This window comes from Mycteria americana, chromosome 1 (genome assembly GCF_035582795.1).
Source record: "Mycteria americana isolate JAX WOST 10 ecotype Jacksonville Zoo and Gardens chromosome 1, USCA_MyAme_1.0, whole genome shotgun sequence".
In the NCBI taxonomy this organism is placed as follows: Eukaryota; Metazoa; Chordata; class Aves; order Ciconiiformes; family Ciconiidae; genus Mycteria; species Mycteria americana.
The window spans coordinates 50,036,612-50,049,833 of NC_134365.1; positions in this window are offsets into that span (position 1 = coordinate 50,036,612).

The window sequence follows — 13,222 nt, forward strand, 5'->3', positions numbered from 1 at the left end:
AGTAACAACTGACCATTTTTTTGTGAAATGTCAAAGCAGAAAAAAACATGGATAATATTTTCCGTCTCATTCATTATATGTTCAGTCTCAGTTAAATAAATGTTGTTTCTTTTTAAAAAATTGATGTATTTATTAAAACATTTAAAAATATCTTTTACGTCCCTTACTAGCGGAAACTCTTTCTGCATGTCAGCCATTTGGATTTTTTCTCACACTTATCCTGTTTTCTGTATTCATTCATTTTCTATGGTTCTCTTTTTTTGATTTTCAGGTCGGGAGGTAGCTATGATATCTCAAAACCCCACTGAATAAATGTAGGAAATTCATATATTAAACAGTTTCTTTATTTAACTAATTTTGATATTATTTATTTTTATTAAAAAAAAAAAAGTTATCCAAAGAAGTGTGGAATTAACCCTTCACTCCAAAGTTAGAATGCAAAGACAGTGGAAGGAGGCCCCCTTAATTTGAAAAAAGGCAGAATCAAATGCAGTAATTTAATCATGTGAATAATTTACTCTGATGAAATATAAAAGCAAGTTCTGTTTTTAAGTCAGAATTCAGTGGAATAAATCTCAAAATTATTTTAATTTCTGAATTTCCACAAGTTAAAAAAAAAAACCCAAAACAACCCCAAACCAAAAAACTCTATAGTGTTTTAAGAAAGGTTGATGATAACCTGTTAAAGAATTCCTTGAGGTTGAGAAATACCCTCTGTATTTCTGTATTCCAAGCTTGCATGCGTGGAAAGAAAGTGAAAATCAGGCTATTATACATTGTTTATGCAACATACCTTTTCTGGCTTGTATGTCCATTACCTCAACTGGAAGACTGAACTCAGCTTTCCAAGCAAACATATCTAAGGGTTTTTTTCTCTTTTTTGCCTTTTTTTTTCTGGAAAAATGTCTGATTTGAGGTTGACAAGTTTTAAGACCTTTCCAATACTATAAAAGGGAAAGTAACAGAGACCCTTGAACTTCCCAAGCAAAGGCCTAAAAGGCCTAAAAGGGAACTGGCAAGCAAAGGCCTAAGAGGGAGATGCTGGGAGTGGGCAGGAACATCTTGAAGAAATTAATATCTTCACATTAATGCTGGTGGCCCCTGAGCCAGAACAACAATGGAAATTACTCAAATAAAGTCCGTGTGGTAGAAAAACCTGTGTTATCACTGTCAGTTGAAAATACCTGTCCTTGCCTTCCCTTGTCTGAAGACAAGGTTTTTGTTATTGATGTGACAAACCAACAGACTTGCAACCTGTAAAGAGACCCTTAAACATGAGTTCTCAGGTTCCAGATAATGAGACCTGCACATACTAGTCACAAAAGTGGGGAAAAAGAAGAAGTTAGAACTGCTCAGTGGATGAAATGGAGATTTCTAGATTAGGGTGAGATAAATCACTCTCTAGACTCCTTTTACACTTTTGACTGGATCTTCACCGACTAAAAAGAGATATTAGGCACTTGGTTGATGTGTAGAAATCTTTGTTTAGGTGTCTTAATCCACCAACTGGATTCCACTCAGTCTCTGAATGTAGATAAATTAAGTAACATTTCTTTCCTTGTAGGATGACTATCTACTAATGATCTTCAAAGTAAACTGAAGTTCTCAGTTGACCCATTATTTATTTTCCTTTTCATTTATTATCCATACATCTATGTCACTTCATTATTGTAAATGCATTTTTCATGTGTTATATGTTCTTCATTGCTTTTTATTAATTTTGCTGAAATAATAAGAGTAAGAGTCAATTCTTATTATGTACTACTGTGAGAACCTACGTACCTTTGGCAAAATTCCTGACACTGTATCGATTCCCATCTCAACTTTGGGAATCAGAACCTAACTCTCCTTTAAAAAAAACAAAGCAGAACACAAAAACACTTAAGCCTGCAACCACATGATGTTGGCATGACAAACAGTCCTAAGATGGCCACTAATCTGTTTCCCTCATTCTCTGAGCTTGGCTTGAGACCATGAACACAGCCATACAAACAAGGGACTGTGTAGTAACAAATTGTGATAAATGAGCTGATTTCTGTTAACTGTTTACAGAAACAGTCCTCTAAGGCATTTATTGTGAAGCAGTTCAAATTAGTGTCACTTTCTTTAACTTCCTAATGCAGTGCTTGCTCTTGTAATCTTAATAATTCAGTGTAGTCTTATGTGTATACGTACGTGTGTGCGTAACTCTGTATGCAATGATACTGCATCTAGAGCTAGGCTCTTGCCAACAGTTAAAATGTGATGCCTCACATCATAAAATTTCATTTTTAGTTTCTTAAAATTTTGCTCAAGTTTAATTTTTCAGGCTGAAGTTTTCCAAGACAACAGTTGGAAACAGGTTCAATTTTATTATAAATTTTCCTCTAGAACATTTCAACAATGTTAATATCAGATAGGATGTACCCTTCTTAAAGAAAATATTATTATACACTCTGGTACCTACACACTTTGAAATGTAGAAATGAGGCACTCTAGAGTTACAGATAGATACACTTTACTAATGGTATAAAAATGTATCCAAATATATAATTTATTCAAAAAAAGATCTCTGTGTCTGGTCAGCCACGTGGCTAGTAGCCACCTCTATGCACCAGCTGCTTATTCGCTATGATGAATTGTTACTGCTGAAGATCTTTAATGGATAGAAAGGGTAAATCTGACTTTTTCTTCAGTCACTCCTTTTAGCTGGTAGACACTATTTTAGGAGGGGCTGGTTTTGCATCCTGCTCTTGAAGTGAGAGCAGAAAAACTTCCCCCTGCCCTTCCAGTATGGCCAGGGAGCAGGAGGAGGAATGTAGTGTAGAGTAAGCGTGAAAAAAAGAATTTCTTTGAATGCCAAAGAAGGTTAGAGGAGACCTAAGGCAAGCTAATATGGCACAGAAGGCAGCACTTTGAAAGCACACAGAACAAAAGGCAAAAAGTTTCCCAGCTACTTTTCTTCTTCCCATTCTAAAGGTCCTGTGACCACGATTCTGCTTGTAAGTAGAGTGCAAGTGATTCATAAGGGCTTTGAGCCAATTGGTTTTCATTCCCATGATAGTGTCTTGCCTCTATTCTGCTAAGACTTTCTATGACCATTACTTCATTAATGATTTCTACCTGTTCTCACTTGGAAGATTTCCTTTTCAGTAACCATAAAACCTATCACAAGGCTACCTTGCCTTGTGTGTTTTTCCAGGTAGATACATATGTCAGAATAAGGTAGTATTTCATCTGTGCCTTATATTTCTTCAAGTTTTAATTAACTTTCTTCTCAACCAGGATATTATTTTCCCAAATGAAAAGGAACAATACCACAATCTCCCAGTACATGCTGTATTTCCTTCTACATATTGCTCATTAATACTTCAATTTGATTTCTGGAAAATGTTAAACATTTTTTTTAGACAAAACATTCAAAGGAGTTATTGGGGTTTTTTCTCTTTACTTTTTAATTATTATTTATATTTGTTAATGCTTTTATTCTGGATGTTCTAATCTGGAATCCAGGCAACTGGAGTAGGGATTGAAAAGAGGTTGTTACGATTCTTTATGTGTGAGAAAGCATCAAATCTTAGTTGGCTACTGGGTGCCAGAAGCCTGTACCTGAAGGAACTTTACAAAAATTAAGATAGTTATGATCTCTGTCTCTCACACACATGGACGTGCATGTGTGCACACGCACACTTTCCCAGTTTGGTCCAGTCAGGCTGCACTAAATTCTCCTGGTTTGTCAGGTTAGATAATGTTTCCAGAATGTTGTGTCCTTTCAAAGAAAGTTTATGTCCTTTGTACCTGCATGTCAGGTTCATACTAGTGAAAAGATACCTTTTCTTTCAATAAACATCTGTAATATTTTCCCACATCACAGATTGTCTCCTTGAAACAATATGTGATAACCCCCTGATCTCTTAAGTATTATAAACTTTGAATTTAATAGGATATAAGATATATTCTAAATTGGTTTCTTATCTTCTGCTTCCAAAATTCTGGTTTGGGGTTATTTTTTTATAAACACCTCTTTAGAAGGGCACTCTGCTATCATAAAATTAGGTCTAGTTTCTAATTTGTGACCTGTGGTTGTATATAAAAGTAAAGGACATAGCATTAAGTTCCCCAAGATGGATGCCAGAAGTATAATTCATATACTGTGAACTAGGACACATTACACAATCAAACTGCCAACCTTTCTCCTTTGTCTCATCTTTAAAATAGAAAGAGGAGGGGATGGCATCTGGGTATGTGGATTTTGTACTGTGATTTTTTGATAACCACAGACAAATATCACGCTTTTGCTGTTCATGCACATACAAATATCCTATGACAGGACAAAGGGATAAAACCTGCAGGAAAGGGAAAGAGAGTGAGGAAGTCCCACACGAACTTAAACAATCACAGGTAAGTCAATATAAGAAAAGTGTACAGCCTCATAAGGGGAATATTTTAACACTTTTAGTTTATCTTGATCTATGCTATTGGATTACATTTGGTCGTTATGTTCATTTGGCTAACAACTTTTCAGACAAGTGACAAGCAAAGAAATTATGTTTACCAAATACTTGCATTCTGGCACAGAAGGGAAGCATCAACAAGCTTTGCTTTATTTAGTAAAACAAGAAGAGTAGCATCTAGTAAAACATCAGTGATCTCGTGACAATTGTATATATCTTGTTGAATATAACTGGAGTTTCAGATTTTTTTGCCAGCATCAATTTTAGTAGACTAAAGAGAAGCAAACATGTAAGGAACAATTAAACTGATGCATTCATATGTCAGAGGAAGCCATGTAAGAGTGATTGTCCCAATGAACAGTATCATGTTGGCCTCTAAAGATTACTGTGGGTCATGTGTTAATCATAAGTCTGTATTTTACAGGAAATTCAGTTAACTAAATTTTTAATCTTTTATGAGGTGGATCTTTGTCCCTGTAAAACTGGAATGTATGTGTTTTCTTTGTCATTAACTAATTGAAAAAATATGTAACAGGTGATTACTTTCATTCCTCCCCTCCATGTATATACGTATCTTTACCTTGTGTACAAAGACACACTCCCTTGCACATGTGCAGATACCTATACATTTCTGAGGTGAGAGCAAATCTGGAGCACACCTGTCTTCGAAACATTTTAAAATTTATTTTTAAAGCCTAAAGAGTGAATTTGAAAATGTAACTTCAGTTCTCATCTAAACTATTTTGTTTAGTACCATGGATTGTTTCAAAATACATCCATCCACAAGAGATTCTAAACAACTGTTCATTCAGACATAATGGTAGTGTTTCACATGTTCACATGGCTGTTTCTCTATTGTACTCCGCTCTCCTGAATAATGAAAGTGGTAAGACAGAATGGCACTCAGCAATAGCCAAGGGAGGAAAGACTAGGAGGGCAGTTTGGAAAAAAAAATCTTACTAGAGGTTTGGGCAGATTTGATATAAAAGCTGGCTTGGTAGGAGAAACAGAAAATGGAAAATTACTTCTGCAGAAGTAACCTAGCCACAAGGGAAGACAGTGGTCCAGCTGCCTGTTTTTGCCATAACGAAAGAGAATTATAAATTGATCAAGCTTTTAGAAGTATTCAGGTAAAGGCCATTGCTAATTTTGTGATAATTTCTTTTCAGTTTTAATTTTCTACTGTGACATGCAGTGTTAATTATTTCTTGAAGTGTGAAGTTTTACTGAGAATAAGGTTTATGCGGACCAGAAAAATAGGCACCTGCTGCTCCCATCAAATCCTGCAGTTATTTGTCAACTGTTTCTGTAAATCCATTACATATGCAACAGAAAGCACAAATGGCAGAACAAAGTAGCAGTCTAAAAGAGAAACAAAGGTACCATTTTGGCAGTCTAACGGCATTCATTTATTTCCCATTTATGGTCACGTAGCTTGACTCCAAGTGTTCGGCAAAAGAAGCAAACCCAAACTGAGTCATAATTTAAAATCCTATTCCTATACATATAGGAACACATGCAGCATTCTTCTTCCTCTTCTCCATCATCAGCAGCAGCAGCAGCAGCTTTTGCACTTTATGACTTCATTATGACATCACATAATATCTTGCATTAAACCTACTTTTATTAACTCTCTCACCAGTATCAAAAGTGTACTTTCTTTCCAAAACTCTTTGACAATGTGGTGAATGGACACATTAAGTTTGACAAAAATCTGTGGCAGTTTTGTACTATGGACAAAAGTCTCCTAGTTCAGAAGGATGAGATCATCAATGTTATGAATCGAATGTGATTAAATGGATTTATGTATTTTCCCTAGAGTATTTATTTCAGCATGGCTGGCCTACAATGAAAGAGATTACTATTTACTTACATAATTTTTACATGTTTCCACTGTAGAGCACTTTAGACTGATACTTCAAACAACAGATGAAAATGCAGAACATCTACTGCAGAGTTTACAGCCTGATAGTGTGTGCGCACTGTAGTATTCTGAACACAAGCTGAACAGCATTTTGTGAATTGCCAATTATGTTACATAGGAAAGGATTTTATTAAAAATATTCTAAAGTCTTAGTTAAGGTTTATCATGTGTTTTTACCCTATTTGCATCTTATGGTACCATCTTTTTTCTTTCCTTGCTTTCCTTCCTTTTCTGAATTAATATGCTATCCGGATGTCTCTACCATTTGACATTATACCTTTGTGTGTCATATTTCTCGTGTACTACCAACACAGTCTTCTGAACTCTGGTCTTCCCTTGGCTTAGTTCTCTTTCAATTTTTCTCCATTTTATTTTAGAGCATTTTTTGAAGTTCCTCCTTACTTCCCCTATATTTTCTGCAGCTGTTTCATGGGCCACTGTCCTTGAACCTATTATCCTTTTTTCACATCGTTTCAGGTTAGTATCTCCAAATAACTATCTATGAGATCAACTAGTGGCTGAATTGTGTCTAAAAACATCTTGGCTGCCTTCTGGCATTATCTTATATAAATTTGCTGTCAGCTGAAGCTCAACTTGACTAAAATCTCTCTTAATCTCACCCACATGAATCTTTCCTTCCTAACTTTCTTAACTGTGATGCTATCTTTCTGCTGACATTTAAAACTCTCCTTTGTGTCAGAGACCTTTCTGGTTTTCATGACTGGGATATGTTTTATTTCATCTTCTATATAACCTCTCACTCCCCTCTAGCCAGATTCTTTCTATTGTAAGTCTCTGATGGTACAGCTGTCCTTTCTCTGGACCCAGCAATGCCTTATTCCCTTTCTCAGCTTGTTTCTCATGTTCAGAAGAGAGAATGGCACTCCAGGCTGGGTAAGAAGTAGAATATGGATTTTCCATTAAAGAACATATTTTATTGGCAGAAACACAAGCAACTATGAATTTGAGTCTGAAATTTGGACACTTAGATGTTATCCAGCTGATTATACGAAATATGTGGTGGTCACTAAACAGTGGTAGTCCAAACTTTAGTCCCAGGAAGCCTTTGTGACTGATTATCAGCTGAGTTTCCACTAGCCTTTTAGTTTCTGCTACTGCCAGTCTTGCGGCCTACATGGTGGCCTGACCTAACACGAGCAACACCCTAGAGACAAGTTCTCAGAACAAAAGGGTTTGGTGTTTTGTCGTTTTTTTAATTCCCGGAGAAAATTCCAAATGAAATCTCCTTTAGAAGAACATATTTCAGTCAGTTTCCTCTTCTGATCATTAAAAGTAAGAATTACTCTTATCCATGCTCCAGTGTGTTGCTATCATGTTGTTGGACTTCGAACATCATTCCAGCTACAAGATTCATTATTTTCTTTTCCATTCATCTTTAAAACTCTTATTTTCTGTGATTCATTCCACCAACTTCAAAACCAAAACAAACTAGCAGAACTGTTAGGTCATTTAAGTGGGATTTGTCTCATCTATCTGTAAATATGTACAATGCAGACAAGTATACGTGAGCTATAATGGCACTGTTTTTGTCAACAGAGAAATATAGACACTTTTAGTCATGATTCATCTGAATTACTTTATTCACCTACTTTATATTCACTAAATTGTAATGTGGACAGTGAATGCAGCCTATGGTGCTGTCTCAGACAAAGGGCTCCTTTGCAGTTATCTATAATAGGTCAAATGAATCCCAGCCTTGGTGCCCAGTACTAAAATCAGAGGATATCCTGTTAGCCATTCTTCTCCTGGATGCCCTTAAGCTATTTGTTGTTATTTGTTACCTTTGTATTATTATTATTAGCTTGTTTCATATGGTATAGTGCATTACACCATGGGTCCTGCTTCCCACCTTGGGCTATTTGTAATATTATGATAACACTGTGCACTGTGGCACAATAATCAGTAAGCAGACAGAAGGTTGAAGAGAATTTAAGCTTTGTGGAGGGTTTTTCTCAGGCTTTCCAAGTCTTGAGAAAAAGACAAAGAGCACTGGTTCTTATATCTGTGGAGTCTGAGCACTTCTGCTCTTAACTTTCGGTATTTCAGGTTCCCTGATAGAGGGCTTGCCCCAAGGTTGTTCTAGTTCACTCATGGAGGCTGTGCATATGCAGTTTAATTGTTGGGAGCATTGTAAATTTGTAACTCATGTTGTTAAATTCTCCTGCTCTGTGTTTGCTATGGAACCTGTTACAGACAACTGTTTAGTGTTGGATTTGAGCATGAGCTTTTATGAGAACTACGTCATGCTAAACCACACTAGTCCTTTTACAAATGGAGCTCCAGAACCATTATAAATGGGCAACCCTTTTATGCTGAGATTACCTCCTGCTGAATATCTTACACTGATGCTGTAGTTAATTCTCAGATAAAAAAGCCAATTTTTCAGAAGTTCTTTCTGTTTGGAATATCACGATTGATAAAGAAAACATAATTTTTAATGTTTCCCTCTTTTCACTTTTTTCACATTTACTAATGTATCTGTTAGCATACTGACATCATTGGCATAGGTCATGTAAAGTTAGTTATTAGGCTCGGCAAGCAACGCACCTCTCCTAGGACAGAAGTAATTTGCCTTGAAACAGCAGTCAGGTCATACAACTAAGATTACTGGATGTCAAGTGGTATGACCTCTTAGATATACCTGTCTAAAGGCTCTGACATATTTTTAAAGCAAGTCTACCAAATAAGAGATTATAGCAAGGTGTTTTTTTTATTTCTCAAGACTTCGATAGAAACCATCATACCATGTTTTAGTCTAGTACTCTGAACTAATACTAGAGTATTAGTCATTATTCTTGAAACGAATTTTCTTATATGTTTATTAATGCAGTAAACATAAAAGTCAGCACTATGGCAAAAAGCATGTTATTAAAATGGTGATATCCAATGTAACTGAACGTGATATTTTATCTAAGATAAGGATCTTGATTTATTCAGCTAAAGAAGGTTTGTGTGTCTAGACTCATGTTTACCTACTCTGGAAAACTTGGACTAAATGTTTCAATAGAACTAGGAGATATCATTCCAGTTAATCATATAAATGTTTTCTTCTTTGAGAATCATGAGGCTGACTGAAATAAAATAATGATAGGAATGGATTTTCCAAAATAATTTTATATGTTTTCAATTATACTACAATCAACCCCATCTGTGACTAATACTGCTCATATGATTCTCTCAGTCCTCCCCCCCAATACACACAAGTCTTCTTCACTCACAATTTTGTTTTCTAATAGACTGGTGATCTTCATCTGGAGCCAAAGAAACTGGGCAAGGACTTCTTTTCCTGGGAGCCATTAAACTGCCTTTAATTAGTAACTGCCAAGACCACTAATGAGTTTTCACCATACAGTGACTCATGTTAAAAAAAAAAAGAAAAAAGGCTAAAATAGACCAAGGTAAAACAAACCTAGCAAGCAAACACCCTGCAGTGCATGAGAGATGTTGCAAGCCTCCTGTCACAGAAAAACATCACACAAATCTTAACTCAAGTAATTTAATAAAGTTGTAGCAATAAAAAAACAAAAGCAAAAAACCCAACTTGACATACTGCCTCAAGCTATAGCTGTCTCTCTAATGTTGTAGAGCATATGCTTTTCTGTACCTACTACATTTATGAAGACCAAAATACTCATAAGGGTAGGAAAAAATTACCTGCTTTCAGGTATATGTTTAATTACTTTGCTTAATATTTATTCAACTCGAGCTCAAAACACCTGTAATTATTACCATTACCTGCACAGGCTACTTCTGCTGAATAGCCTGTACCTATGGCATGACAGGAGCCAGCTCCTCATGGGGTCCGTGTGAGATCCAGTATTTTATTCTATTGTTGTCAGTAGAGCCCTGAAGAGCACTCCAGTATGTCAGCTTAGGAAGTGTTTCCATGATACATATTGTTCAGTGGAAATACTAAGACTGGGCTCATGAGATACACTTTTTTAACGCGCTGGTATGGCATACTTTTTACCTTGGTCCTCCAGCAGGCTCAGCAGTGGTGAATCTTATCAATATAATAACCTCAGAAGTCCATACACCAAGCTGATTGTCACCTATCTCCTCTGTGAGTTATAAGACAAAATCCTGACATCCATCTGATTCCTTTTTTCATTTGCTACACTATATTCTTTGACAAAAACCCTTTGCAAATCAGTAACCTCTATGATAAACTGTTTCTTGTCACTGTACATTCAAAAGTAATTCCTCTCATGCTCTTATATTTCAGGAAAAGTCACAATAAATGGCTGTAGTTGGTTTTATTTTCCCTTTTTGTCCTTCATACTTCATGAAATCCTACCCAGAATCCCAGAATTTAATTTTTTTCAAAGGCCTTTGAAGGCAATGTTCCTACCCTAGCTAACAGATAATACCAGAAACACAAATGAAAATAACAGTGTTCCCTCTTTCACCCAGGAGCCTCTTCGTCTGTTCCAGTCAAAAGCAGGAACTGGCAAGACAGTCTGTGTTTTCTGGTGCAATGCTATTAGCTGGAAAAGAATGGTTAATTACGTGACTAGAATGGTTAATTACCTGACTATACATCTCTTAGTCCAATTATTTGTCACATGAATGAGGGGAAGACTGACTCAGTCATTCTATCAACACTTTGTGGATGAACACTAAGCAATGTAATTGTTGAAGGAACCTCGTTCTTCAGCATAGAATTCACCTTGAAGAAACCTTAGTCTTTCCACAAAAAAAATCACAAGATTCTCCTTTTGCACCATCTTAAGAGTGCACTAAGCAGCATGCTGAAAACAAAAGCTAAGAATGTAGCTTTCTGTTTGAGATTTTGTTTGCTGAAATGGGATATTCCCTCAGGCCTCTAACTTTGACTTTGTAATCCAGGTAAGGGAGTGGTATCTTAAGGGAAAAAGAACTTATGCTGAACTTCATCTGTAGCTATGTAAAGCATGAATGCTTACTAAATATGAGTTCTCTTGGTTTTCCTACAAAAGTTCAGTGATTCCCTTCTGCTTCAAAATATGGCCTCAAAGCAGCTTATGCTAGGAGGCCATGGACAGCCATGGCCAACTTCTGCAATTTTTCATCCAGGCTCTGCAGCCCATAAGGGAAACAGGCTTCATGCCCTTACTGAAAACTTTGGTTTTAGAGAACAGCTCTAAAAACCTTGTAAAATAAATTATAGCCCATGTGATTTCAAAGTTCTGGATTTGTAAAATTTTAATATCCCTTATTTAGGTTATTTCAGGAGAAGGTGAATCAGAGGCATATCACTGTTCTGCGGTGTAAGCGACGTTGCTCATCTCGGCATTAGCTGTGTCAGCCAGGTGCCTTTCCCTGTGCACTCACAGTGTGTGAGTTCTCAGCGTGGAAGGTGACAGCAGTCACAGAACAACAGGGCAGAGGCGGCATTTCAGATCAAATGCACAGACCCAGGGGGGACACAGGTTAGAGGCTTTCCACCTCGGGGTAGAAGGTACATGCGAGACAAGCTTTAGTGGCCAGAGAGTGTGACTACACTTGCAATAAGGAGCCCCTAAGTACAGCAAAGAGTGATTTGATACTAAGCCACGTTAGAAAGTAAGATGAGAAACATATGGGCCCTTCTAATGAGAAAATTAAGGCACTATCCTGGGGGTTAACTGAGGTTTAACCATTTTCTGCGTGAAGACTGATCACGTAACCTGCCATCAGAGGCATTTTCCTGAAGTGTCCTTCACCATAATGTGACCTGACCTGAAAATCCTGTAACTTTTGTTGCACCCTGGTGTCTGAGAGCCAACTGCTTGCTCCATCACTGTTTTGGCAGGACAGAGAAACTTCAGACCTTACACTTGGCAAACCCACTTTTTAAATGAAATATATCTTTATACATTTCATATTTATGTGTTATATATAATACAAAAGTACATATTTCATTTCAATATTTGCATAAATCTATATCTATTTAGAATTCTCCCCTCCCAAAGGAGAAGACAACATAACAAAAATAGAAGGGAGTTAGCAATGGTTTTGTTAGCATTTCTTCACTCCAAGGAAGTGGTGCAGAAGTAAACTCTTCTATGGCACTTTAAATAATCTGTCTCTCTTTCTCAGTAAGATATTGACATGTCTTAACAATTTTCATACAAACATATGTTGTTCCACTGTCCCATCTTTAATTAATAGACACTTGACTTTCCAGAGCACAAGCAGAGTGACATTTTCTTTGTCTTGACTCAGGCTTTTACTACAGTATAGAAACTTAATCTAACAGGGTTTGGTACATCACCAAAGAGGATTTCAAACCAATCTTTTTCCTGCCAAATCTGATCAGATATTTACAGGCTGTCACTGACAATTATGGCAATAACAAGTTTACAACAAGGCTGATAAACAGATTCTTGTACAAACTCATAAGAAAAACCTCCTTGATCACTTCATCATCTGACTCAAGGCCACATAATTGGAGACATCTGCCTCAAAGTCTTATTTTAGGATGACCAATGAAAAGAAACTTACAAATGCAGCTCAACAATCTGGAATGGTTTGCAAATAAGGTCAAAAAGGAAACATTTTCTTCAAGGTTATTAAAAATAGATGAATGTTGCATATGGTCATTAGGATTTATTTAAAATTAGCACAGAATTTAATAAAACACACAGGAAAAGTGTTAAGTAGATAATCTCATTTTTAGCATTTTAGCATTCAGCAGTATTTAAAATTATTCCCTCTGATTTTGCTCAGGTATGTAACATCAGAAAACTCAAGCCCCTCAGGAAACACGTCACATTTTCATTTATTCTGTAAATAAATATACAACAGTTTTTCTTTTCCTTTGTGCTCAGAAGACTGTATCATTCAGTAATTTACTTTAGCCACTTAGGACACCTATTCATCT